Below are 26,583 nucleotides of genomic sequence, written 5' to 3' on the forward strand. Positions count from 1 at the left end.
CCAATAAATGGTCTCTTTCCACATTTTCCACCTCCTTCCAAGCCTGGTCAAGAACAGATATTGGATACCCCTGCGTAAGAAACGCCCCATAGAGAGATTCCATTTGTTCTCTTGCTCCTTCTTTGGTGGAACAATTCCTTTTTATCCGAAGGAACTGGCCCTTCGGTATATTATCCTTCCATCGTTGTAAATGACTACTTTTGTAATGTAAATATCGGTTTTGATCTACCTCCTTAACAAAAGTATTTGTTATAATGATGTCATTTTCGATCTTAATGTAATTATGTATTTGAACCACAAGATGGCGTGTGGGGATCTAAATTATAAATTATAAAGTACAAATTATAATCAAAATTAGTCCCCTTTTATTTCCGAGTAATGATACTGTTGAGCAGTATATTTAATATATTTATCACCTGTGCTAATAAAATAGGATGTGTTGACTAGTATTAATATTGTTCTTAAATACGGTCATATTTGTACTGATGTTGTCAAATAAGACATGGATTACTTGTAATCATGATAAATTAATTATGATTAAACTAAGTGACGTAATCTTGTTGAGCAAATTGCATTAGAGTTCAGTATAATTGAATATGAAGTTGTAGATAATTATGTTTTAAAACGAGGCTTGATTCTGATATTGTTAATAAGAACGATGGATGCAACTTCCGGGTGTGATAATGAGGCTTGGATCGTGTGTTTTAACCAGCTAAAATGGCCGCTGGAGTCTATTTAAAGTTTGTAATGAGACTGAGGCTTGGAACGCACGTTTGAGTGCGCATGCGCGAATGGCCGCGGGAATTTCAAATAAGTGGGGCTATATAAAGTGTTCATTGGGATGATGGTCATTCGAACTGAGGAAGCCGCTGAACGCACTGGGAAGGCGGAGAAACGCGTTTTCGAAGGACCTACTGGCAGTGACTATCACCTCCTGCTTGTTTTACACGATCACCGGCTTCTGGCTACGACAAAACAGCCAGTCCACCTGCAATTGCGGTTAGCCACCAGCAGAGGGAGCCGGAGCACTGTGGACGGATTCCCGTGGATATTGTCTCCAGATATTCTGCAGTAAATGGACAAGCACCAGCAGAGGGAGTCTTTCCAATTGGGACGGTCCTAAACAGACTGTTCTAAAGAGGTGAATGAAAAACTTATCGCCCATGGTAACTATCCATTCAAAGTGATATATGTGTGCACACATCTTTTTCGGGACATTAATTAATTAAGGACATACTCATGCAAGCAGTGTCCGTAAATGCCGAGCTCATTGGTCTATCATTAATCTATGTGGACATTTTGAAGTCAGCTTATTAAAATCCAAGCCTCAGAGAATAAACGTAATTAAGTATATACATTTGTGTATGTGGAGCATTTACATTAAAGGCATCCACTATACACAATATGCATTTTTATGTATGTCAATTTTGCTGCAGCAATATATGTTAATAAAATATGATTTATATGTTTTAAAATTTAATAGTAATTAGCCATTTTTTAATTATTTATTGATTATCTCCGATAAATGGTGGGGACAGCGCTACTGATTTCCTACAGAGGGTCACACCTGTGTGGGTAGTTTTTGTGTTTTTTTGATTTGGGATAGGGCTGGGGAGGGCCGCTGCTCAGGCACATCTCTGTCAAGTAAAGGAGATTCAACTGAGGCAGCACAAGGGAACTCTCATCTGGGGACAACAACTGCAGGGAGAACACATATTTTCAGATGAACATGGGGTGGCAGAAGGCTGCCTAATACTGAAGCACCCCCAAACAACAAACCAAATGCAACAACTAGTGCAAGCATTCCTGGGGGATGGCCTGCAGCAGATGGATTTGAATATGGTGATGTCATCCAAGCAGTGGGTCAAAGTTGGCTTCAACCCTCGTCTGCATATGAAAAGAGAAAAGGAGCGTGCAGGGCATGGAGGCCTTTTGTGGTGCTTGGATGACCCCTAGTTCGCATTAAGCACCCCCACCCTCCTTCGGTGTGGGGCTCATGTTGGCCATTCCCCAGCCCCTGAAGCATTCAAGCTGATTTCTTGCAGCAGCTGGGCACTGTAACAGCTCCAGAGCTGCTCTGTAAAGCAAGTAAAAGGGTGTGGGCCCTGCAGCACTACCCGTAGTTTGCATTGTACATTGGAAGGCACAAAGTAAGCAGACGGGAGCAGAAGTCAGGATAGTGCACAAGGGTATAGAAGGGAGGGGCTCAAGAAAAAAGAAGTGGAAACAGACAGCAAACTAGGCTGGAGAGAGACCTGAGACAAAGAGATCTGAATTATATGAGAGCCGACCAGGGGAAACACAAATTATGCAGTCAAGTTTCCCACATTTGGGGAAATCGCAGGGGCAGCACACCCAGAGTGCAATGGGTGAGCCTTGCCCTTGGAGAAGCAACTTCATGATCATAGTATCTCACCTGGCAACTAAGTAGGAGTTGGGCTAGAGCTGGGGAGGGTCGCTGCTCGGGCACCCCCCTGTCAAGTGAAGGAGATCCAACTGAGGCAGCACAAGGGAACTCTCGAAAGAAGAACAAGGCTAGAGGAAGATCTGAGACAAAGAAATCTGACTTTTACCAGAGCTGACCAGAGGAAAGCACAAGCACAGTCCCCCACTACCACAAATAATGCAGTCGAGTTTCCCACATTTGGGGAAATCACAGGGGTCAGCATACCCAGAATGCAATGAATGAACCTAACCCTGGGAGAACAATCTTCATGACCATGGTATCTCCTATGCAAAATAAGTATGATTTGGGATAGGGCTGGGGAGGGCCGTTGCTCAGGCACATCTCTGTCAAGTAAGTTGCATTTGATTTGTTGTTTGGGGGTGCTTCAGTATTAGGCAGCCTTCTGCCCTACCATGTTCATCTGAAAATATGTGTTCTCCCTGCAGTTGTTGTCCCCAGATGAGAGTTCCCTTGTGCTGCCTCAGTTGAATCTCCTTTTGGAGAAGACCTCAATAAGATTGTAGCTGATCTGGCTACTGCTAAAACAGCTTGCCTACCTAGTATGACTCCTACCACGCAGAAGGCTAAAAGTACTTTTCTTGGCCCTTTCATCCTCCAGGTAAAGCGTACCCAAGGTCAGGCATACCCAAAGCAAGCTCATGTTTCCAGACCTGCCAAGCCCAGACTGAAGCAATCCTGGGCTGCCCATCAGCCTGCTTCCAAAACGGACAAGCCTGCCGCATGACGGTGCAGGCCTCCCTCTGGGGGATCCCAGGGTGGGGGGCCCGACTTCTAGGTTTGGCAAAGAAAGGTATAATTCTAAGCTAGAGAATTCTGTTTGGAGCTCACCTTGTACTTTGTGAAGAAATAATCAGCATTGTGGCTGAGCAGATACATGTAGTGTGTGGCTGCAAACTGCATGGATCTGCTGCGTTGTAATGCTGATTCTTTTTTTTTGCAAAGTACCAATAGCTTCATATAATGTTCACAATTTTTATGCAGGATCAAATAGCTCAATAGGTAGGGTGTTTGATTAGAATTCAACAGGTTATAGGTTTGAATCCTGGGTATGGTAGTTTGAGATGTGTTATTTAATAAAGTATGTTGTTCTGACTGCCGGCATCTTATCACCTGGGATATCATACTAAATAAATGGAGTTGATCAAATTTTTTTTTTTTAACTAGGGACAATTTCCAGATACTTCTCTTTATAACTGAGATTGCCCCCTGGAACTTCACATCAGTTGACAACTATGCATGAGTGGGCAGTGCTTGCCCTGGATCTGTCCACCCATTTATGTGCCGCCATAAAATAAAGCATGACTAACAGTTATCCTGGGCGTACACTACACAATTATCTGTCAGGCTATCTATCCAGTCTGGATGGATGGAATGAAAATCTGGTAATGTATAGGAGCAAATGTCAATTAACCATTTGCTCCCAAACACTAGAAAAGTGGTCAAAAATGGTCATTACACAAATTGGTTAAACCCAAAATTTAACCAATTTGTTTAGGGGACCATTTTTGTCCATTTTTTAGTGTTTGAGAGTAAATCGTTGATGGTCATTTGCTCACATAGATAACCGGATTTCTATTCCAACCAGCCAGTGTTGGAGAGATGGTCTGCCAGATTACATAATGCATACCAGAGCCATAACTAGACTTTTTGGTGCCCTGTGACAGAGAATTATATGCCCTCCCCCCCATTTTTGCAATATGGACAAAAGGCGCATGCCTTGTGGGGAAGGGGCATAACAAGATTGATCTCAGAGAAAGCACATGAGATATGAAGATATATCTAGTATACTTGACACTCAATGGTTTGTGGTATTGCAGGGGTGCCCTCCTTAAATGCATATACAGTCACACATGGCATGTTTGTGTAAATGGCATATCAGCAGTCAGCACTAACTGGTGACATGCCATTTGTACAAGTAAGCCATGTGTGACTAATATATAAACATACTTTATTAAATAACACCTCAAACTATCATACCCAGGATTCAAACCTATAACCTGTTAAATTCTAATCAAACACCCTACCCATTGAGCTACTTGATCCTGCATCTATTCTAACCTCCAAAAACAGATTCAGTTGCATTTTCCAGCGTGTTTTGTTTGCGCCTTTGCAAATGTCTTACATCGACAAACTTATTTAGTACTATTTTGCAAATAGGGTTACATTGTCGCAACATTGTGTTCCCTAATTGCTTGATTTTTTAAATGCAAAAATTGATAAAGACACCTGATAATTGCTCTGTGGAGTCTTCTTTTGTGTCTACTTCTTATCTACATTTAATTCCCTACCTATAATCAAGGCATTTTTAAATGCTGGGTGCTGCCAGGACGTGAGGCCTACCTAGACTTTAGATCTGAATTTGAATGTACTTGTGAACTAACTTAATTTCCTACTTCTAAACTCATTCCTAAATTCACTACTTACATTAATCCTGTAGTTGGGCATTTTGAGCCTTCAATTGTGGGCATTGTTTTGTGTCCAGACCAGCAGCTGGTGGTGTGCATTTGCTGGAAAGGCATCGAAGACCTCCGATATGCTGCATCTCCTGATGTGTGTCTGCCTCAAGTGGCAGTCAGCAAATGCATGCTAGACACCCCATTCCAAGCTGATTGTGACATCACGGAACATGCATCATAGAACAGGCATGCTAGAACATGGGTCTTCAACCTGCGACCCTCCAGCTGCTGTGGAACTACATATCCCAGCATGCCCTGCCTCAGTTTTAGCATACCTTAATAGCAAAACTGTGGCAGGGCATGCTGGGATGTGTAGTTTCACAGCAGCTGGAGGGCCACAGGATGAAGACCCATGTGCTAGAACCAAACCGCAGGTACATTGAATGCTAGCAAGCTGAACGTTTAAATCCTTTTTGTTCCGCAGCATTCCAATGTGGAAGATTCCATGGAACCAGAGATTATTCCATTGAGAAGGACATGCTGCCTGGATGACTGCACTGTGCAAATTAAATCACGGAGCCAGTTGGCTTGTGGGTGGCTCTGGTTACTGGGTGGTTAGGTGGGCGGTGTGTCGGAGGTGGAGCACATGAAAATGAATGTGTATCATCCAGCTAGTGAGAGAGAAAACTCATGCAGGAGTGTGCCTGCTTGTCAGTGAGTTATGCACCTTGCCAGACGTCAAATCTACATGGAGCAACTGGAGGGGACAAGAGCAGGTTTGGAAAATATAGACAGAAGAGCATATATGCTGGCGCATTCTCCATGATTGTGTCAGCTTATGTTTTGGTGCACTGCACTTTCCTCCACTAAGTTTTAGCCATTTTGTTTAAACGCAAGTGTAGTTGCTTCTCGCTCTTTTGGCTGTGATATTGTATTGTGGTTGAAGAGTCTGCTGGAGGGATTGTTTTCTTCATTGGCGAGAGACTGAAGATATTCCAGGATGGAAGGCTTGGGAACACTATCCGTTTTTCAGTTGTGGAAGAGTTGAAAGACCGGATTGGACTACATTCTATAGTAAAGGGTATCTTTGTATTTATTAATCCTCCCTTTATATGTGTCTGTCTTTCAATAAAGCTTTGGGCTTGTGATTCCGTCACCCTCTTACACTCCACACCCATAGCCTTATTAACTATTGTATTGTTTAAATGTATAGTGCAGTTCATGATTTATAGTGTAGGCTGACCTGTGCTGTAGTTCTTGAACTGTACTATACCGACAGCATTTGTATTGTGTTTTGGCTGTGCTGCAACACAGTACTTATGTGTGTAATGTTTATGTATGTTTTTTTGCTTCTTTATGTCAATAAAGACTGCTTTTTCAATCCAATATCTGAAAACAATCAATGTTTATCTTTGATGGCAATAGAAGTGGTATGATATTTGCTGCTTTTGAAAGGCAATATCTGATATGTCCCCTATCTGGGAACCATATATTAAATGGCTTTTCAGAAAAGGGAGATGGGAGAAGAGCTTTCAGTACTTGTAGGACCGATGCACATTTCCTATTCTAGCCTCCAAAAACAGATTCAGTAGCATTTTCCAGCGTGTTTTGGATGCGCCTTTGCAAATGTCTTACATCGACAAACTTATTTAGTACTATTTTGCAAATAGGGTTACATTGTTGCAACATTGTGTTCCCTAATTGCTTGATTTTTTAAATGCAACAATTGATAAAAACACCTGATAACTGCTCTGCGGAGTCTTATTTTGTGTCTACTTCTTATCTACATTTAATTCCGTACCTCTAATCAAGGCATTTTTAAATGCTGGCGGCTGCCAGGACGTGAGGCCTACCTAGACTTTAGATCTGAATTTGAATGTACTTGTGAACTAACTTAATTTCCTACTTCTAAATTCATTCCTAAATTCACTACTTACATGAATCCTGTAGTTGGGCATTTTGGGACTTCGATTGTGGGCATTGTTTTGTGTCCAGACCAGCAGCAGGTGGTGTGCATTTGCTGGAAAGGCATCGAAGACCTCCGATATGCTGCATCTCCTGATGTGTGTCTCCCTCAAGTGGCTGTCAGCAAATGCCTGCTAGACACCCCATTCCAAGCTGATTGTGACATCACGGAACATGCATCATAGAACAGGCATGCTAAAACATGGGTCTTCAACCTGCGACCCTCCAGCTGCTGTGGAACTACACATCCCAGCATGCCCTGCCTCAGTTTTAGCATACCTTATAGCAAAACTGTGGCAGGGCATGCTGGGATGTGTAGTTTCACAGCAGCTGGAGGGCCACAGGATGAAGACCCATGTGCTAGAGCCAAGCCGCAGGTACATTGAATGCTAGCAAGCTGAATATTTAAATCCTTTTTGTTCCGCAGCATTCCAATGCGGAAGATTCCATGGAACCAGAGATCCTTCCATTGAGAAGGGCATGCTGCCTGGATGACTACACTGTGCAAATTAAATCACGGAGCCAGTTGGTTTGTGGGTGGCTCTGGTGACTGGGTGGTTGGGTGGGTGGTGTGTCGGAGGTGGAGCACATGCAAATGATTGTGTATCATCCAGCTAGTGAGAGTGAAAACTCATGCAGGAGTGTGCCTGCTTGTCAGTGGGTTATGCACCTTGCCAGACGTTAAATCTACATAGAGCAGCTGGAGGGGACAAGAGCATGTTTGCAAAATATAGATAGAAGAGCATATATGCTGGCGCATTCTCCATGATTGTGTCAGCTTATGTTTTGGTGCACTGCACTTTCCTCCACTAAGTTTTAGCCATTTTTGTTAAGCTCAAGTGTAGTTGCTTCTCGGCCTTTTGGCTGTGATCTTGTATTGTGGTTGAAGGGTCTGCTGGAGGGAGGGATTGCTTTCTTCATTGGCGAAAGACCAAAGATATTCCAGGATGGAAGGCTTGGGAACACTATCCGTTTTTCAATTGTGGAAGAGTTGAAAGACCGGATTGGACTACATTCTATAGTAAAGGATGTCTTTCTATTTATTAATCCTCCCCTTATATGTGTCAGTCTTTCAATAAAGCTTCGGGCTTGTGATTCCCTCACCCTCTTACACTCCACACCCATAGCCTTATTAACTGTTGTATTATTGTACAGTTTAAATGTATAGTGCAGTTCATGATTTATAGTGTAGGCTGGCCTGTGCTGTAGTTCTTGAACTGTACTATACCGTCAGCATTTCTATTGTGTTTTGGCTGTGCCGCAACGCGGTACTTATGTGTGTAATGTTTATGTATGTTTTTTTGCTTCTTTATGTGCATCGGTCCTACAAGTACTGAAAGCTCTTCTCCCATCTCCCTTTTCTGAAAAGCCATTTAATATATGGTTCCCAGATAGGGGACATATCAGATATTGGATTTCAAAAGCATCAAATATCATACCACTTTTATTGCCATCAAAGATAAACATTGATTGTTTTCAGATATTGGCTTGAAAAAGCAGTCTTTATTGACATAAAAAAAAACATACATAAACATTGCACACATAAATACAGTGTTGCAGCACAGCCAAAACACAATACAAATGCTGACGGTATAGTACAGTTCAAGAACTACAGCACAGGCCAGTCTACACTATAAATCATGAACTGCACTATACATTTAAACTATACAATAATACAACAGTTAATAAGGCTATGGGTGTGGAGTGTAAGAGGGTGAGGGATTCACAAAACCGAAGCTTTATTGTAACACAGACACATATAAGGGGAGGGTCAATAAATAGAAAGATATCCTTTACTATAGAATGTAGTCCAATCCGACCTCTGTGCTCTTCCACAACTGAAAAACAGATAGTGTTCCCAAGCCTTCCATCCTGGAATATCTTTGGTCTTTCGCCAATGAAGAAAACAATCCCTCCCTCCAGCAGACCCTTCAACCACGATACAAGATCACAGCCAAAAGGCCGAGAAGCAACTACACTTGAGCTTAACAAAAATGGCTAAAACTTAGTGGAGGAAAGTGCAGTGCACCAAAACATAAGCTGACACAATCATGGAGAATGCGCCAGCATATATGCTCTTCTATCTATATTTTGCAAACCTGCTCTTGTCCCCTCCAGCTGCTCTATGTAGATTTAACGTCTGGCAAGGTGCATAACCCACTGACAAGCAGGCACACTCCTGCATGAGTTTTCTCTCTCACTAGCTGGATGATACACAATCATTTGCATGCGCTCCACTTCCGACACACCACCCACCCAACCACCCAGTCACCAGAGCCACCCACAAGCCAACTGGCTCCGTGATTTAATTTGCACAGTGTAGTCATCCAGGCAGCATGTCCTTCTCAATGGAAGGATCTCTGGTTCCATGGAATCTTCCGCATTGGAATGCTGCGGAACAAAAAGGATTTAAATATTCAGCTTGCTAGCATTCAATGTACCTGCGGCTTGGCTCTAGCACATGGGTCTTCATCCTGTGGCCCTCCAGCTGCTGTGAAACTACACATCCCAGCATGCCCTGCCACAGTTTTGCTATTAAGGTATGCTAAAACTGAGGCAGGGCATGCTGGGATGTGTAGTTCCACAGCAGCTGGAGGGTCGCAGGTTGAAGACCCATGTTTTAGCATGCCTGTTCTATGATGCATGTTCCATGATGTCACAATCAGCTTGGAATGGGGTGTCTAGCAGGCATTTGCTGACAGCCACTTGAGGGAGACACACATCAGGAGATGCAGCATATCGGAGGTCTTCGATGCCTTTCCAGCAAATGCACACCACCTGCTGCTGGTCTGGACACAAAACAATGCCCACAATCGAAGTCCCAAAATGCCCAACTACAGGATTCATGTAAGTAGTGAATTTAGGAATGAATTTAGAAGTAGGAAATTAAGTTAGTTCACAAGTACATTCAAATTCAGATCTAAAGACTAAACACAAAACACAAAATAAGACTCCACAGAGCAATTATCAGGTGTCTGCATTGTTGCATTTAAAAAATCAAGCAATTAGGGAACACAATGTTGCGACAATGTAACCCTATTTGCAAAATAGTACTAAATAAGTTTGTCGATGTAAGACATTTGCAAAGGCGCAAACAAAACACGCTGGAAAATGCAACTGAATCTGTTTTTGGAGGTTAGAAAAGATGCAGGATCAAGTAGCTCCATGGGTAGGGTGTTTGATTAGAATTCAACAGGTTATAGGTTTGAATCCTGGGTATGATAGTTTGAGGTGTTATTTAATAAAGTATGTTTATATATTAGTCACACATGGCTTACTTGTACAAATGGCATGTCACCAGTTAGTGCTGACTGCTGATATGCCATTTGCACTAAAACAAATTAAAATGGTAAAAGTTATTGTACTTTAAGTAAAAATAAAAGCTAAAATATCAACCCCAGTTTTGGATTACTTTAATGAACAAAAAAAAAATGCATATAGCAAAGGATAGTTTCAATCTGCCTACCTCTGGGTTATGGGCCCAGCATGCTTCCATTGCAGTACTCTGCTGCACATGTAAGTGCAAGAGATCCTGAAGCACTCACTCATCATGCGAAAGTACCAATGTGTTTCTTCATTGGTTGCTGGAAGAAACATCTTACAAAAACTCTCCAGATTATTGACTTTTTAAAGTTTTTCTAGGAAACGTTCTAGATGAATGCTTATTAATCTTTGTCAGTATGTACTTTTCGCAAAGTGTCTCTGTGGCGCAATCGGATAGTGTGTTCAGCTATGAATCAAAAGGTTGGTGGTTCAATCCCACCCAGGGACGTAATTGACCTTGTAATCAGATTTTGGTGATATTTAAGTAGACAAGTCAAAATTGCAAACCCCCTCTTATGGTGTAGGGTACCTGGCCTTCTCTGATGTAATCAGATTTGATTAAGTGATTTTATAAAAAAACAGCTAGGAAGCACAATTTAGCAGTGGGTTGCAGAGAAAAAGAAAAATGCTGGCAGAAAAATCCAATTGAGTGATTAAACAGCTCTTCATTTTCTGGCTTTATTTTTATGATAACAAATTTGTTCTCTGAAAAGTGTCCACAAAGCCAAGTATCTGATTAACATCTTTGTAGGGATGGTTTTTCACCTATTACTAAATTAAACTTGCTTCATTGGAAAGGCAGCAAGATGCATCCTCATTTCAATATCTACGGAAATAATTCAGGTTGACACCAGGAAACATTAACGCCACTGCATCTTTGCTGTTTTCTCATGTGGAAGTCTGTTTAATGTGAAAACAAGGTGATATCTAATTAGCACACAGGTAAGGAATTAAGAAAATCTTTATTTAAGGGTGAAGATGTTTCTCACAAAATCGTTGCCCCAATGCATCATTGAAATTCAAGCTGGAAAGATGATTTTAATATATCACTTGTACATTTTGTATTGCTCTTCTGGTGACAATGTAGTTTGTTTTTGTCAATTACCATTTTAATAATAGGGTAAAGAAAATTAAGTGGATTTTTGAAAGAAAACAATACTGTCAATATACTATTAAAACAAATTAAAATGGTAAAAGTTATTGTACTTTAAGTAAAAATAAAAGCTAAAATATCAATCCCAGTTTTGGATTACTTTAATGAACAAAAAAAAAATGCATATAGCAAAGGATAGTTTCAATCTGCCTACCTCTGGGTTATGGGCCCAGCATGCTTCCATTGCAGTACTCTGCTGCACATGTAAGTGCAAGAGATCCTGAAGCACTCACTCATCATGCAAAAGTACCAATGTGTTTCTTCATTGGTTGCTGGAAGAAACATCTTACAAAAACTCTCCAGATTATTGACTTTTTAAAGTTTTTCTAGGAAACGTTCTAATGAATGCTTATTAGTCTTTGTCAGTATGGACTTTTTGCAAAGTGTCTCTGTGGCGCAATCGGTTAGTGTGTTCAGCTATTAATCAAAACGTTGGTGGTTCAATCCCACCCAGGGACGTAATTGACCTTGTGATCAGATTTTGGTGATATTTAAGTAGACAAGTCAAAATTGCAAACCCCCTCTTATGGTGTAGGGTACCTGGCCTTCTCTGATGTAATCAGAGTTAGATTTGATTAAGTGATTTTATAAAAAATCAGCTAGGAAGCACAATTTAGCAGTGGGTTGCAGAGAAAAAGAAAAATGCTGGCAGAAAAATCCAATTGAGTGATTAAACAGCTCTTCATTTTCTGGCTTTATTTTTATGATAACAAATTTGTACTCTGAAAAGTGTCCACAAAGCCAAGTATCTGATTAACATCTTTGTAGGGATGGTTTTTCACCTATTACTAAATTAAACTTGCTTCATTGGAAAGGCAGCAAGATGCATCCTCATTTCAATATCTACGGAAATAATACAGGTTGACACCAGGAAACATTAACGCCACTGCATCTTTGCTGTTTTCTCATGTGGAAGTCTGTTTAATGTGAAAACATGGTGATATCTAATTAGCACACAGGTAAGGAATTAAGAAAATCTTTATTTAAGGGTGAAGATGTTTCTCACAAAATCGTTGCCCCAATGCATCATTGAAATTCAAGCTGGAAAGATGATTTTAATATATCACTTGTACATTTTGTATTGCTCTTCTGGTGACAATGTAGTTTGTTTTTGTCAATTACCATTTTAATAATCGGGTAAAGAAAATTAATTGGATTTTTGAAAGAAAACAATACTGTCAATATACTATTAAAACAAATTAAAATGGTAAAAGTTATTGTACTTTAAGTAAAAATAAAAGAGCAAAAATATCAATCCCAGTTTTGGATTACTTTAATTAACAAAAAAAATGCATATAGCAGAGGATAGTTTCAATCTGCCTACCTCTGGGTTATGGACCCAGCATGCTTCCATTACAGTACTCTGCTGCACATGTAAGTGCAAGAGATCCTAAAGCACTCACTCATCATGGGAAAGTACCAATGTGTTTCTTCATTGGTTGATGGAAGAAACATCTTACAAAAACTCTCCACATTATTGACTTTTTAAAATGTTTCTAGGAATCGTTCTAGATGAATGCTTATTAGCCTTTGTCAGTATATACTTTTGCAAAGTGTCGCTGTGGCGCAATCAGTTAGTGTGTAAGGCTATTAACCAAAAGGTTGGTGGTTCAATCCCACCCAGGGACTTAATTGACCTTGTTATCAGATTTTGGTGATCTTTAAGTAGACAAGTCAAAATTTCAAACCCCCTGTTATGGTGTAGGGTACCTGGCCTTCTCTGATGTAATCAGAGTTAGATTTGATTCAGTGATTTTATAAAAACAGCTAGGAAGCACAATTTAGCAGTGGGTTGCAGAGAAAAAGAAATATGCTGGCAGAAAAATCCAATTGAGTGATTAAACAGCTCTTCATTTTCTGGCTTTATTTTTATGCTAACTAATTTGTTCTCTGAAAAGAGTCCACAAAGCCAGGTATCTGATTAACATATTTGTAGGGATGGTTTTTCACCTATTACTAAATTAAACTTGCTTCATTGGAAAGGCAGCAAGATGCATCCTCATTTCAATATCTACGGAAATAATACAGGTTGACACCAGGAAACATAAACGCTACTGCATCCTTGCTGCTTTCTCATGTGGAAGTCTGTTTAATGTGAAAACAAGGTGATATCTAATTAGCACACAGGTAAAGAATTAAGAAAATCTTTATTTAAGGGTGAAGATGTTTCTCACAAAATCGTTGCCCCAATGCATCATTGAAATTCAAGCTGGAAAGATGATTTTAATATATCACTTGTACATTTTGTATTGCTCTTCTGGTGACAATGTAGTTTGTTTTTGTCAATTACCATTTTAATAATAGGGTAAAGAAAATTAAGTTGATTTTTGAAAGAAAACAATACTGTCAATATACTATTAAAACAAATTAAAATGGTAAAAGTTATTGTACTTTAAGTAAAAATAAAAGCTAAAATATCAATCCCAGTTTTGGATTACTTTAATGAACAAAAAAAATGCATATAGCAAAGGATAGTTTCAATCTGCCTACCTCTGGGTTATAGGCCCAGCATGCTTCCATTGCAGTACTCTGCTGCACATGTAAGTGCAAGAGATCCTGAAGCACTCACTCATCATGCGAAAGTACCAATGTGTTTCTTCATTGGTTGCTGGAAGAAACATCTTACAAAAACTCTCCAGATTATTGACTTTTTAAAGTTTTTCTAGGAAACGTTCTAGATGAATGCTTATTAGTCTTTGTCAGTATGTACTTTTTGCAAAGTGTCTCTGTGGCGCAATCGGTTAGTGTGTTCAGCTATTAATCAAAAGGTTGGTGGTTCAATCCCACCCAGGGATGTAATTGACCTTGTGATCAGATTTTGGTGATATTTAAGTAGACAAGTCAAAATTGCAAACCCCCTCTTATGGTGTAGGGTACCTGGCCTTCTCTGATGTAATCAGAGTTAGATTTGTTTAAGTGATTTTATAAAAAATCAGCTAGGAAGCACAATTTAGCAGTGGGTTGCAGAGAAAAAGAAAAATGCTGGCAGAAAAATCCAATTGAGTGATTAAACAGCTCTTCATTTTCTGGCTTTATTTTTATGATAACAAATTTGTTCTCTGAAAAGTGTCCACAAAGCCAAGTATCTGATTAACATCTTTGTAGGGATGGTTTTTCACCTATTACTAAATTAAACTTGCTTCATTGGAAAGGCAGCAAGATGCATCCTCATTTCAATATCTACGGAAATAATACAGGTTGACACCAGGAAACATTAACGCCACTGCATCTTTGCTGTTTTCTCATGTGGAAGTCTGTTTAATGTGAAAACAAGGTGATATCTAATTAGCACACAGGTAAGGAATTAAGAAAATCTTTATTTAAGGGTGAAGATGTTTCTCACAAAATCGTTGCCCCAATGCATCATTGAAATTCAAGCTGGAAAGATGATTTTAATATATCACTTGTACATTTTGTATTGCTCTTCTGGTGACAATGTAGTTTGTTTTTGTCAATTACCATTTTAATAATCGGGTAAAGAAAATTAATTGGATTTTTGAAAGAAAACAATACTGTCAATATACTATTAAAACAAATTAAAATGGTAAAAGTTATTGTACTTTAAGTAAAAATAAAAGAGCAAAAATATCAATCCCAGTTTTGGATTACTTTAATTAACAAAAAAAATTGCATATAGCAGAGGATAGTTTCAATCTGCCTACCTCTGGGTTATGGACCCAGCATGCTTCCATTACAGTACTCTGCTGCACATGTAAGTGCAAGAGATCCTGAAGCACTCACTCATCATGGGAAAGTACCAATGTGTTTCTTCATTGGTTGATGGAAGAAACATCTTACAAAAACTCTCCACATTATTGACTTTTTAAAATGTTTCTAGGAATCGTTCTAGATGAATGCTTATTAGCCTTTGTCAGTATGTACTTTTGCAAAGTGTCGCTGTGGCGCAATCAGTTAGTGTGTAAGGCTATTAACCAAAAGGTTGGTGGTTCAATCCCACCCAGGGACTTAATTGACCTTGTTATCAGATTTTGGTGATCTTTAAGTAGACAAGTCAAAATTTCAAACCCCCTGTTATGGTGTAGGGTACCTGGCCTTCTCTGATGTAATCAGAGTTAGATTTGATTCAGTAATTTTATAAAAACAGCTAGGAAGCACAATTTAGCAGTGGGTTGCAGAGAAAAAGAAATATGCTGGCAGAAAAATCCAATTGAGTGATTAAACAGCTCTTCATTTTCTGGCTTTATTTTTATGCTAACTAATTTGTTCTCTGAAAAGTGTCCACAAAGCCAAGTATCTGATTAACATCTTTGTAGGGATGGTTTTTCACCTATTACTAAATTAAACTTGCTTCATTGGAAAGGCAGCAAGATGCATCCTCATTTCAATATCTACTGAAATAATACAGGTTGACACCAGGAAACATTAACGCCACTGCATCCTTGCTGCTTTCTCATGTGGAAGTCTGTTTAATGTGAAAACAAGGTGATATCTAATTAGCACACAGGTAAGGAATTAAGAAAATCTTTATTTAAGGGTGAAGATGTTTCTCACAAAATCGTTGCCCCAATGCATCATTGAAATTCAAGCTGGAAAGATGATTTTAATATATCACTTGTACATTTTGTATTGCTCTTCTAGTGACAATGTAGTTTGCTTTTGTCAATTACCATTTTAATAATCGGGTAAAGAAAATTAATTGGATTTTTGAAAGAAAACAATACTGTCAATATACTATTAAAACAAATTAAAATGGTAAAAGTTATTGTACTTTAAGTAAAAATAAAAGAGCAAAAATATCAATCCCAGTTTTGGATTACTTTAATTAACAAAAAAAAATGCATATAGCAGAGGATAGTTTCAATCTGCCTACCTCTGGGTTATGGACCCAGCATGCTTCCATTACAGTACTCTGCTGCACATGTAAGTGCAAGAGATCCTGAAGCACTCACTCATCATGGGAAAGTACCAATGTGTTTCTTCATTGGTTGATGGAAGAAACATCATACAAAAACTCTCCACATTATTGACTTTTTAAAATGTTTCTAGGAATCGTTCTAGATGAATGCTTATTAGCCTTTGTCAGTATGTACTTTTGCAAAGTGTCGCTGTGGCGCAATCAGTTAGTGTGTAAGGCTATTAACCAAAAGGTTGGTGGTTCAATCCCACCCAGGGACTTAATTGACCTTGTTATCAGATTTTGGTGATATTTAAGTAGACAAGTCAAAATTTCGAAAACCCCTGTTATGGTGTAGGGTACCTGGCCTTCTCTGATGTAATCAGAGTTAGATTTGATTCAGTGATTTTATAAAAACAGCTAGGAAGCACAATTTAGCAGTGGGTTGCAGAGAAAAAGAAATATGCTGGCAAAAAAATCCAATTGACTGATTAAACAGCTCTTCATTTTCTGGCTTTATTTTTATGCTAACAAATTTGTTCTCTGAAAAGTGTCCACAAAGCCAAGTATCTGATTAACATCTTTGTAGGGATGGTTTTTCACCTATTACTAAATTAAACTTGCTTCATTGGAAAGGCAGCAAGATGCATCCTCATTTCAATATCTACTGAAATAATACAGGTTGACACCAGGAAACATTAACGCCACTGCATCCTTGCTGCTTTCTCATGTGGAAGTCTGTTTAATGTGAAAACAAGGTGATATCTAATTAGCACACAGGTAAGGAATTAAGAAAATCTTTATTTAAGGGTGAAGATGTTTCTCACAAAATCGTTGCCCCAATGCATCATTGAAATTCAAGCTGGAAAGATGATTTTAATATATCACTTGTACATTTTGTATTGCTCTTCTGGTGACAATGTAGTTTGTTTTTGTCAATTACCATTTTAATAATAGGGTAAAGAAAATTAAGTGGATTTTTGAAAGAAAACAATACTGTCAATATACTATTAAAACAAATTAAAATGGTAAAAGTTATTGTACTTTAAGTAAAAATAAAAGCTAAAATATCAATCCCAGTTTTGGATTACTTTAATGAACAAAAAAAAAATGCATATAGCAAAGGATAGTTTCAATCTGCCTACCTCTGGGTTATGAACCCAGCATGCTTCCATTGCAGTACTCTGCTGCACATGTAAGTGCAAGAGATCCTGAAGCACTCACTCATCATGCGAAAGTACCAATGTGTTTCTTCATTGGTTGCTGGAAGAAACATCTTACAAACACTCTCCAGATTATTGACTTTTTAAAGTTTTTCTAGGAAACGTTCTAGATGAATGCTTATTAGTCTTTGTCAGTATATACTTTTTGCAAAGTGTCTCTGTGGCGCAATCGGTTAGTGTGTTCAGCTATTAATCAAAAGGTTGGTGGTTCAATCCCACCCAGGGACGTAATTGACCTTGTGATCAGATTTTGGTGATATTTAAGTAGACAAGTCAAAATTGCAAACCCCCTCTTATGGTGTAGGGTACCTGGCCTTCTCTGATGTAATCAGAGTTAGATTTGATTAAGTGATTTTATAAAAAAAACAGCTAGGAAGCACAATTTAGCAGTGGGTTGCAGAGAAAAAGAAAAATGCTGGCAGAAAAATCCAATTGAGTGATTAAACAGCTCTTCATTTTCTGGCTTTATTTTTATGATAACAAATTTGTTCTCTGAAAAGTGTCCACAAAGCCAAGTATCTGATTAACATCTTTGTAGGGATGGTTTTTCACCTATTACTAAATTAAACTTGCTTCATTGGAAAGGCAGCAAGATGCATCCTCATTTCAATATCTACGGAAATAATACAGGTTGACACCAGGAAACATTAACGCCACTGCATCTTTGCTGTTTTCTCATGTGGAAGTCTGTTTAATGTGAAAACAAGGTGATATCTAATTAGCACACAGGTAAGGAATTAAGAAAATCTTTATTTAAGGGTGAAGATGTTTCTCACAAAATCGTTGCCCCAATGCATCATTGAAATTTAAGCTGGAAAGATGATTTTAATATATCACTTGTACATTTTGTATTGCTCTTCTGGTGACAATGTAGTTTGTTTTTGTCAATTATCATTTTAATAATCGGGTAAAGAAAATTAATTGGATTTTTGAAAGAAAACAATACTGTCAATATACTATTAAAACAAATTAAAATGGTAAAAGTTATTGTACTTTAAGTAAAAATAAAAGAGCAAAAATATCAATCCCAGTTTTGGATTACTTTAATTAACAAAAAAAATATGCATATAGCAGAGGATAGTTTCAATCTGCCTACCTCTGGGTTATGGACCCAGCATGCTTCCATTACAGTACTCTGCTGCACATGTAAGTGCAAGAGATCCTGAAGCACTCACTCATCATGGGAAAGTACCAATGTGTTTCTTCATTGGTTGATGGAAGAAACATCATACAAAAACTCTCCACATTATTGACTTTTTAAAATGTTTCTAGGAATCGTTCTAGATGAATGCTTATTAGCCTTTGTCAGTATGTACTTTTGCAAAGTGTCGCTGTGGCGCAATCAGTTAGTGTGTAAGGCTATTAACCAAAAGGTTGGTGGTTCAATCCCACCCAGGGACTTAATTGACCTTGTTATCAGATTTTGGTGATATTTAAGTAGACAAGTCAAAATTTCGAAAACCCCTGTTATGGTGTAGGGTACCTGGCCTTCTCTGATGTAATCAGAGTTAGATTTGATTCAGTGATTTTATAAAAACAGCTAGGAAGCACAATTTAGCAGTGGGTTGCAGAGAAAAAGAAATATGCTGGCAAAAAAATCCAATTGACTGATTAAACAGCTCTTCATTTTCTGGCTTTATTTTTATGCTAACAAATTTGTTCTCTGAAAAGTGTCCACAAAGCCAAGTATCTGATTAACATCTTTGTAGGGATGGTTTTTCACCTATTACTAAATTAAACTTGCTTCATTGGAAAGGCAGCAAGATGCATCCTCATTTCAATATCTACTGAAATAATACAGGTTGACACCAGGAAACATTAACGCCACTGCATCCTTGCTGCTTTCTCATGTGGAAGTCTGTTTAATGTGAAAACAAGGTGATATCTAATTAGCACACAGGTAAGGAATTAAGAAAATCTTTATTTAAGGGTGAAGATGTTTCTCACAAAATCGTTGCCCCAATGCATCATTGAAATTCAAGCTGGAAAGATGATTTTAATATATCACTTGTACATTTTGTATTGCTCTTCTGGTGACAATGTAGTTTGTTTTTGTCAATTACCATTTTAATAATAGGGTAAAGAAAATTAAGTGGATTTTTGAAAGAAAACAATACTGTCAATATACTATTAAAACAAATTAAAATGGTAAAAGTTATTGTACTTTAAGTAAAAATAAAAGCTAAAATATCAATCCCAGTTTTGGATTACTTTAATGAACAAAAAAAAAATGCATATAGCAAAGGATAGTTTCAATCTGCCTACCTCTGGGTTATGAACCCAGCATGCTTCCATTGCAGTACTCTGCTGCACATGTAAGTGCAAGAGATCCTGAAGCACTCACTCATCATGCGAAAGTACCAATGTGTTTCTTCATTGGTTGCTGGAAGAAACATCTTACAAACACTCTCCAGATTATTGACTTTTTAAAGTTTTTCTAGGAAACGTTCTAGATGAATGCTTATTAGTCTTTGTCAGTATATACTTTTTGCAAAGTGTCTCTGTGGCGCAATCGGTTAGTGTGTTCAGCTATTAATCAAAAGGTTGGTGGTTCAATCCCACCCAGGGACGTAATTGACCTTGTGATCAGATTTTGGTGATATTTAAGTAGACAAGTCAAAATTGCAAACCCCCTCTTATGGTGTAGGGTACCTGGCCTTCTCTGATGTAATCAGAGTTAGATTTGATTAAGTGATTTTATAAAAAAAACAGCTAGGAAGCACAATTTAGCAGTGGGTTGCAGAGAAAAAGAAAAATGCTGGCAGAAAAATCCAATTGAGTGATTAAACAGCTCTTCATTTTCTGGCTTTATTTTTATGATAACAAATTTGTTCTCTGAAAAGTGTCCACAAAGCCAAGTATCTGATTAACATCTTTGTAGGGATGGTTTTTCACCTATTACTAAATTAAACTTGCTTCATTGGAAAGGCAGCAAGATGCATCCTCATTTCAATATCTACGGAAATAATACAGGTTGACACCAGGAAACATTAACGCCACTGCATCTTTGCTGTTTTCTCATGTGGAAGTCTGTTTAATGTGAAAACAAGGTGATATCTAATTAGCACACAGGTAAGGAATTAAGAAAATCTTTATTTAAGGGTGAAGATGTTTCTCACAAAATCGTTGCCCCAATGCATCATTGAAATTTAAGCTGGAAAGATGATTTTAATATATCACTTGTACATTTTGTATTGCTCTTCTGGTGACAATGTAGTTTGTTTTTGTCAATTATCATTTTAATAATCGGGTAAAGAAAATTAATTGGATTTTTGAAAGAAAACAATACTGTCAATATACTATTAAAACAAATTAAAATGGTAAAAGTTATTGTACTTTAAGTAAAAATAAAAGAGCAAAAATATCAATCCCAGTTTTGGATTACTTTAATTAACAAAAAAAATATGCATATAGCAGAGGATAGTTTCAATCTGCCTACCTCTGGGTTATGGACCCAGCATGCTTCCATTACAGTACTCTGCTGCACATGTAAGTGCAAGAGATCCTGAAGCACTCACTCATCATGGGAAAGTACCAATGTGTTTCTTCATTGGTTGATGGAAGAAACATCTTACAAAAACTCTCCAGATTATTGACTATTTAAAGTTTTTATAGGAAACGTTCTAGATGAATGCTTATTAGCCTTTGTCAGTATGTACTTTTGCAAAGTGTCGCTGTGGCGCAATCACTTAGTGTGTACGGCTATTAACCAAAAGGTTGGTGGTTCAATCCCACCCAGGGACGTAATTGACCTTGTTATCAGATTTTTTTGATCTTTAAGTAGACAAGTCAAAATTTCGAAAACCCCTGTTATGGTGTAGGGTACCTGGCCTTCTCTGATGTAATCAGAGTTAGATTTGATTCAGTGATTTTATAAAAACAGCTAGGAAGCACAATTTAGCAGTGGGTTGCAGAGAAAAAGAAATATGCTGGCAGAAAAATCCAATTGAGTGATTAAACAGCTCTTCATTTTCTGGCTTTATTTTTATGCTAACAAATTTGTTCTCTGAAAAGTGTCCACAAAGCCAAGTATCTGATTAACATCTTTGTAGGGATGGTTTTTCACCTATTACTAAATTAAACTTGCTTCATTGGAAAGGCAGCAAGATGCATCCTCATTTCAATGTCTACGGAAATAATACAGGTTGACACCAGGAAACATTAACGCCACTGCATCTTTGCTGTTTTCTCATGTGGAAGTCTGTTTAATGTGAAAACAAGGTGATATCTAATTAGCACACAGGTAAGGAATTAAGAAAATCTTTATTTAAGGGTGAAGATGTTTCTCACAAAATCGTTGCCCCAATGCATCATTGAAATTCAAGCTGGAAAGATGATTTTAATATATCACTTGTACATTTTGTATTGCTCTTCTGGTGACAATGTAGTTTGTTTTTTGTCAATTACCATTTTAATAATCGGGTAAAGAAAATTAAGTGGATTTTTGAAAGAAAACAATACTGTCAATTATAAGGGCACGGTCGTGCCCTTATATTAAGGCTGAATCGAACAAACGGAATTCTCCCATAGGGAACTTCTGAGATGGGGGCATGGTGTTTGAGGGGCTACACCTCAAAACTGATAGGACGTACTCAGCTGAAATTTGGCATGGACGCGTAGAATCGTCACCCGCTGCTGCAGGCCAAATTTCAGGGCAAAATAATAAAAAATGAGGAATTGGGAGTAAGCTAAAGTTCCAACTGTCAGTTTTTTTCTGCCACTCCCTCTGTGGCTTTTTGACAACGTTTTCCTATAGAGTGAATGAAGATTTTTTTGGGAAGGCATAACTCAGGATAGAGGACGAATTAAGACTTGGGGTTTGTTTTACTAGATAGAGTATGCCCCAGTGTAGTGCCTTTTGGGGTTGTGGTTTTTCAGAAAGTTATAGGGTTTTTTTAATTAAGAGAAATATGCCCCATTATAGAGATAGGGCATTTCAATTTATTGCGCCTGCGCAGTGACCGCCAGCAGGGGGTGTACAGAGAGTAGCTCTGGCAGTTGGGCACGAGGAGACAGAGCGGGAAGGAGTCACGTGGAGCTGCAGGAGGACAGCCAGCGGTTCCCGGCGTGTGAGTTCATTGAGGTCCATGAAGCGGGAGGAGATCGCCGGAGCTGCGTAGCACTGGGTGAGTTCTGTCAGGCAGCCCACCGCTGTGTACCCAGCTTCCACTTCTCCCCCGCGTGTCCGGCCACCCTCCCCTCTCGCCCGCCCGGCCACCCTCCCCTCCCGCCCGCCCGCTCGCCCGCTCGCCCGCCCGCTTGCCCGCTGTGTGCCCGGCCGCCCGCCGGACCTTCCCTGGTGGCTGCCTGCGTCTCCTCCCCGCGTCTGTGGTGCGGCTGGCAGTAGGAGGCGTCTCGGGCAGCTGTGTCCGGCCACTCCTCCCTCCTCCTCCTCCCGCTGTGTCCGGCCCTCCCTCCCTGCAGTATGCGGTATTTATCAAGGTCTCTATGGTCACCAGTCACCCCCCCTTCCCCCTCTCGCCCTCCCTGCTGTGTGTCCGTCTCCCCCCCCTGCTGTGTGTCCGTCGCCCCCCCCTTGCCCTCCCTGCTGTGTGTCCCCCCCCTCCTCCCTGCAGTGTGTTCCCCCCCGCGCCCTCCCTGCTGTGTGTCCGGCCACCCTCCCCTCCTCCCGCTGTGTCCGGCCACCCTCCCCTCCTCCCGCTGTGTCCGGCCACCCCCCCTCCCGCTGTGTCCGGCCACCCCCCCCTCTCGCTGTGTCCGTCCACCCCCTACCTCCCGCTGTGTCCGGCCACCCCCCCCTCCCGCTGTGACCGGCCACCCCCCCCCACTCCCGCTGTGTCTGGCCACCCCCCCCCTCCCGCTGTGTCCGGCCACCCTCCCCTCCTCCCGCTGTGTCCGGCCACCCTCCCCTCCTTCCGCTGTGTCCGGCCACCCCCCCCCTCCCGCTGTGTCCGGCCACCCCCCCCTCCCGCTGTGTCCGTCCACCCCCCCCTCCCGCTGTGTCCGGCCACCCCCCCCCTCCCGCTGTGTCCGGCCACCCCCCCCTCCTCCCGCTGTGTCCGGCCACCCCCCCTCCTCCCGCTGTGTCCGGCCACCCCCCCTCCTCCCGCTGTGTCCGTCCACCCCCCCTCCTCCTCTCTGCTGTGTGTCCGTTCTCCCCCCGCCCTCCCTGCTGTGTGTCCGTCCCCCCCCGCCCTCCCTGCAGCGCCTGACACACGCACACGCAGCGCCTGACACACACGCACACATGCAGCACCTGACACACACACACAGACGCAGCACCTGACACTCACACGGACCTGACACACACGCACACACTCACACGCAGCGCCTGACACACACAGACACGCAGCGCCTGACACACACAGACACGCAGCGCCTGACACACACACACTCACGCACCTGACACACACACTCACGCACCTGACACACACACACACACTCACGCACCTGACACACACACACTCACGCACCTGACACACGCACACTCACGCACCTGACACACGCACACGGCACGCAGCACCTGACACACACACAGCACCTGACACACACACACACACGCAGCACCTGACACACAGACATGCAGCGCCTGACACACACACGCAGACACGCAGCACCTGACACACACACGCAGACACGCAGCACCTGACACACACACACACACGCAGCACCTGACACACACACGCAGACATGCAGCACCTGACACACACACGCAGACACGCAGCACCTGACACACACACGCAGACACGCAGCACCTGACACAGACACGCAGCACCTGACACACACACACATACGCAGCACCTGACACACACACACAGCACCTGACACACACACACGCAGCACCTGACACAGACATGCAGCGCCTGACACACACACGCAGACATGCAGCACCTGACACACACATGCAGCACCTGACAGACACACACACACACACACACACACACATGCAGCACCTGACACACCCACACACACAGACATGCAGCACCTGACACACCCACACACACACGCAGCACCTGACACACATACATACATGTGGCATTTAACGCACACACGCACAGCACCTGACACACAATCATATACACTCAGAGCACCTAACACACACATACACTCGCAGCACCTCACACACACTCGTATACACACGCAGCACCTGCCACTCACACATATATACACATGTAGCACCTGCCACTCCCACATACATGAACAGCACCTAACACACACATATATACATGCAGCACCTGACACACACATACACGTGCAGCACCTGACAGTCACACACATACAGATGCGACACAAACACATACACGCTCAACACCTGACACCCACGTGGCAGCTGACACATACAAATGCAGCACCTGAGATACACACATATACACGTGCAGCACCTGAGACACACACATACACGTACAGCACCTGACACACACACACATGTATGTACACGCGCGGCTCCAGGCACACACATACGTACGTACACACGCGGAATTTAAAACACACACACACTTACACGTGCGGCACCTGACACACATGTACGAACACGCGTGGCTCCTGACACACACACACGCGTGGCTCCTGACACACACACACACACACACACACACACATGTACGAACACGCTCGGCTCCTGACACACACACGTATATACGTATACGCACGGCACCTGACACCTACACGTATGTACGTATACGCACGGCTCCTGACACCCACACGCATGTACACGCGCGGCTCCTGGCACACACACACACACACACACACACACGTACGTACACGCGCGGCACCTGACACACGCCTGTACGTACACACATGCACAGCACCTGACATACACACATGTAGGTATGCGCCACCTGACACACACACACACACACACGTACACGCACGACACTTGACACACACGTACGTACACGCACGGCACTGACACGTATGTACGCGCACGGCACCTGACACTCACGTACATACTAGTGATGAGTGGGTTCGGTTCGTCGGAATCCGAACCCCCCGAACTTCACCCATTTTACACGGGTCCGAGGCAGGTTCGAACCTTCCCGCCTTGCTCGGCTAGCCCGAGCGCGCACGAACGTCATCATACCGCTGTCGGATTCTCGCGAGATTCGGATGTCTGCATTCGTGGAAAGGGATCCCATGTGTAAACATGGGACCCCTTTCAGTCCGTCTGGTCCGGGTGTTCGGTTTGTTGTTTTGCCAAGTACGTGGATTTAATCTGGAACCTGGATCAGGTGAGTATAATTATCTTTTATTTTCAGGTACCCGTGGATTCTACTTGGAGAAGAGGACCGACTGCTTCATGTCAACATAGGTAAGTATGTGTGTGTCGGCAGGTGGGAAATAAAGTTATACTTTCACGGTGTCTGTGTCCTGTTTTTATTTGGGTATTTTTCCCCCAGTAGAACTACAGGTACCAGCGGGCCCGTTTTTCTCCTGCATGCTGGTACTTGTGGTTCTCCAAGTACCAGCTTGCGGGGGAGGCTTGCTGGGACTTGTAGTACTACTAGAAAAAACAATATTCTTTAAATTTTCTCAAGGCTATCAGCCTCCCATCCGCAGCCCTTGGATGGGGGGGACAGCCTCGGGCTTCACCCCTGGCCCTTAGGTGGCTGGGGGGGGGGACCCCTTGATTGAAGGGGTCCCCACTCCCCCAGGGTACCCCGGCCAGGGGTGACTAGTTGGATATTTAATGCCACGGCCGCAGGGCACTGTATAAAAGTGACCCCCGGCTGTGGCATTATCTGTCCAGCTAGTGGAGCCCGATGCTGGTGTAAAAAATACGGGGGACCCCTACTCTTTTTGTCCCCCGTATTTTTTGCACCAGCACCAGGCGCAGAGCCCGGTGCTGGTTTTAAAAATACGGGGGATCCCCTGTCCGTTTTTCCCCCGGATTTTTAGAACCAGGACCGGCTCGAAGAGCCCGAGGCTGGTTATGCTTTGGAGGGGGGACCCACGCAATTTTTTTTTCGGGTTTTTCACATTCCATTTAAAAAATAAATAATATTTTAAAAAATATATAAATAATACTTGTGCCTCCAAAAAAGACAAACCAAGTACCTAATCCCTTCTAATATAAATAGATATGCTATTACCAAAAAAAAAAAACTGCATAAAAAAAAACATGTTTTTAAAATTTTTTTATTAGATTCCGCCAGCAAAGTGTGGCGGATTGAAAATGACGAATTTACTGTTTAAAAGCACTGTTGTCGAATTTACAAACTTCAATTGAATATACTTTTGTC

The 26,583-nt window shown here is 41.4% G+C and overlaps 1 non-coding gene and 1 pseudogene across 1 annotated transcript; both read right to left on the reverse strand.

The window, feature by feature from the left end:
- Positions 1-2,289: 2,289 nt before the first annotated feature.
- LOC135016748 (U1 spliceosomal RNA) lies at positions 2,290-2,431 on the reverse strand (annotated as a pseudogene).
- A 152-nt stretch (positions 2,432-2,583) lies between these two features.
- LOC135016826 (U1 spliceosomal RNA) lies at positions 2,584-2,747 on the reverse strand. The gene has a single exon (XR_010214819.1). It is a non-coding gene; the product is annotated as a U1 spliceosomal RNA (small nuclear RNA).
- Between the last annotated feature and the right edge of the window lie 23,836 nt (positions 2,748-26,583).

Source organism: Pseudophryne corroboree, unplaced genomic scaffold (assembly GCF_028390025.1).
Source record: "Pseudophryne corroboree isolate aPseCor3 unplaced genomic scaffold, aPseCor3.hap2 scaffold_302, whole genome shotgun sequence".
NCBI classification, from domain to species: Eukaryota; Metazoa; Chordata; class Amphibia; order Anura; family Myobatrachidae; genus Pseudophryne; species Pseudophryne corroboree.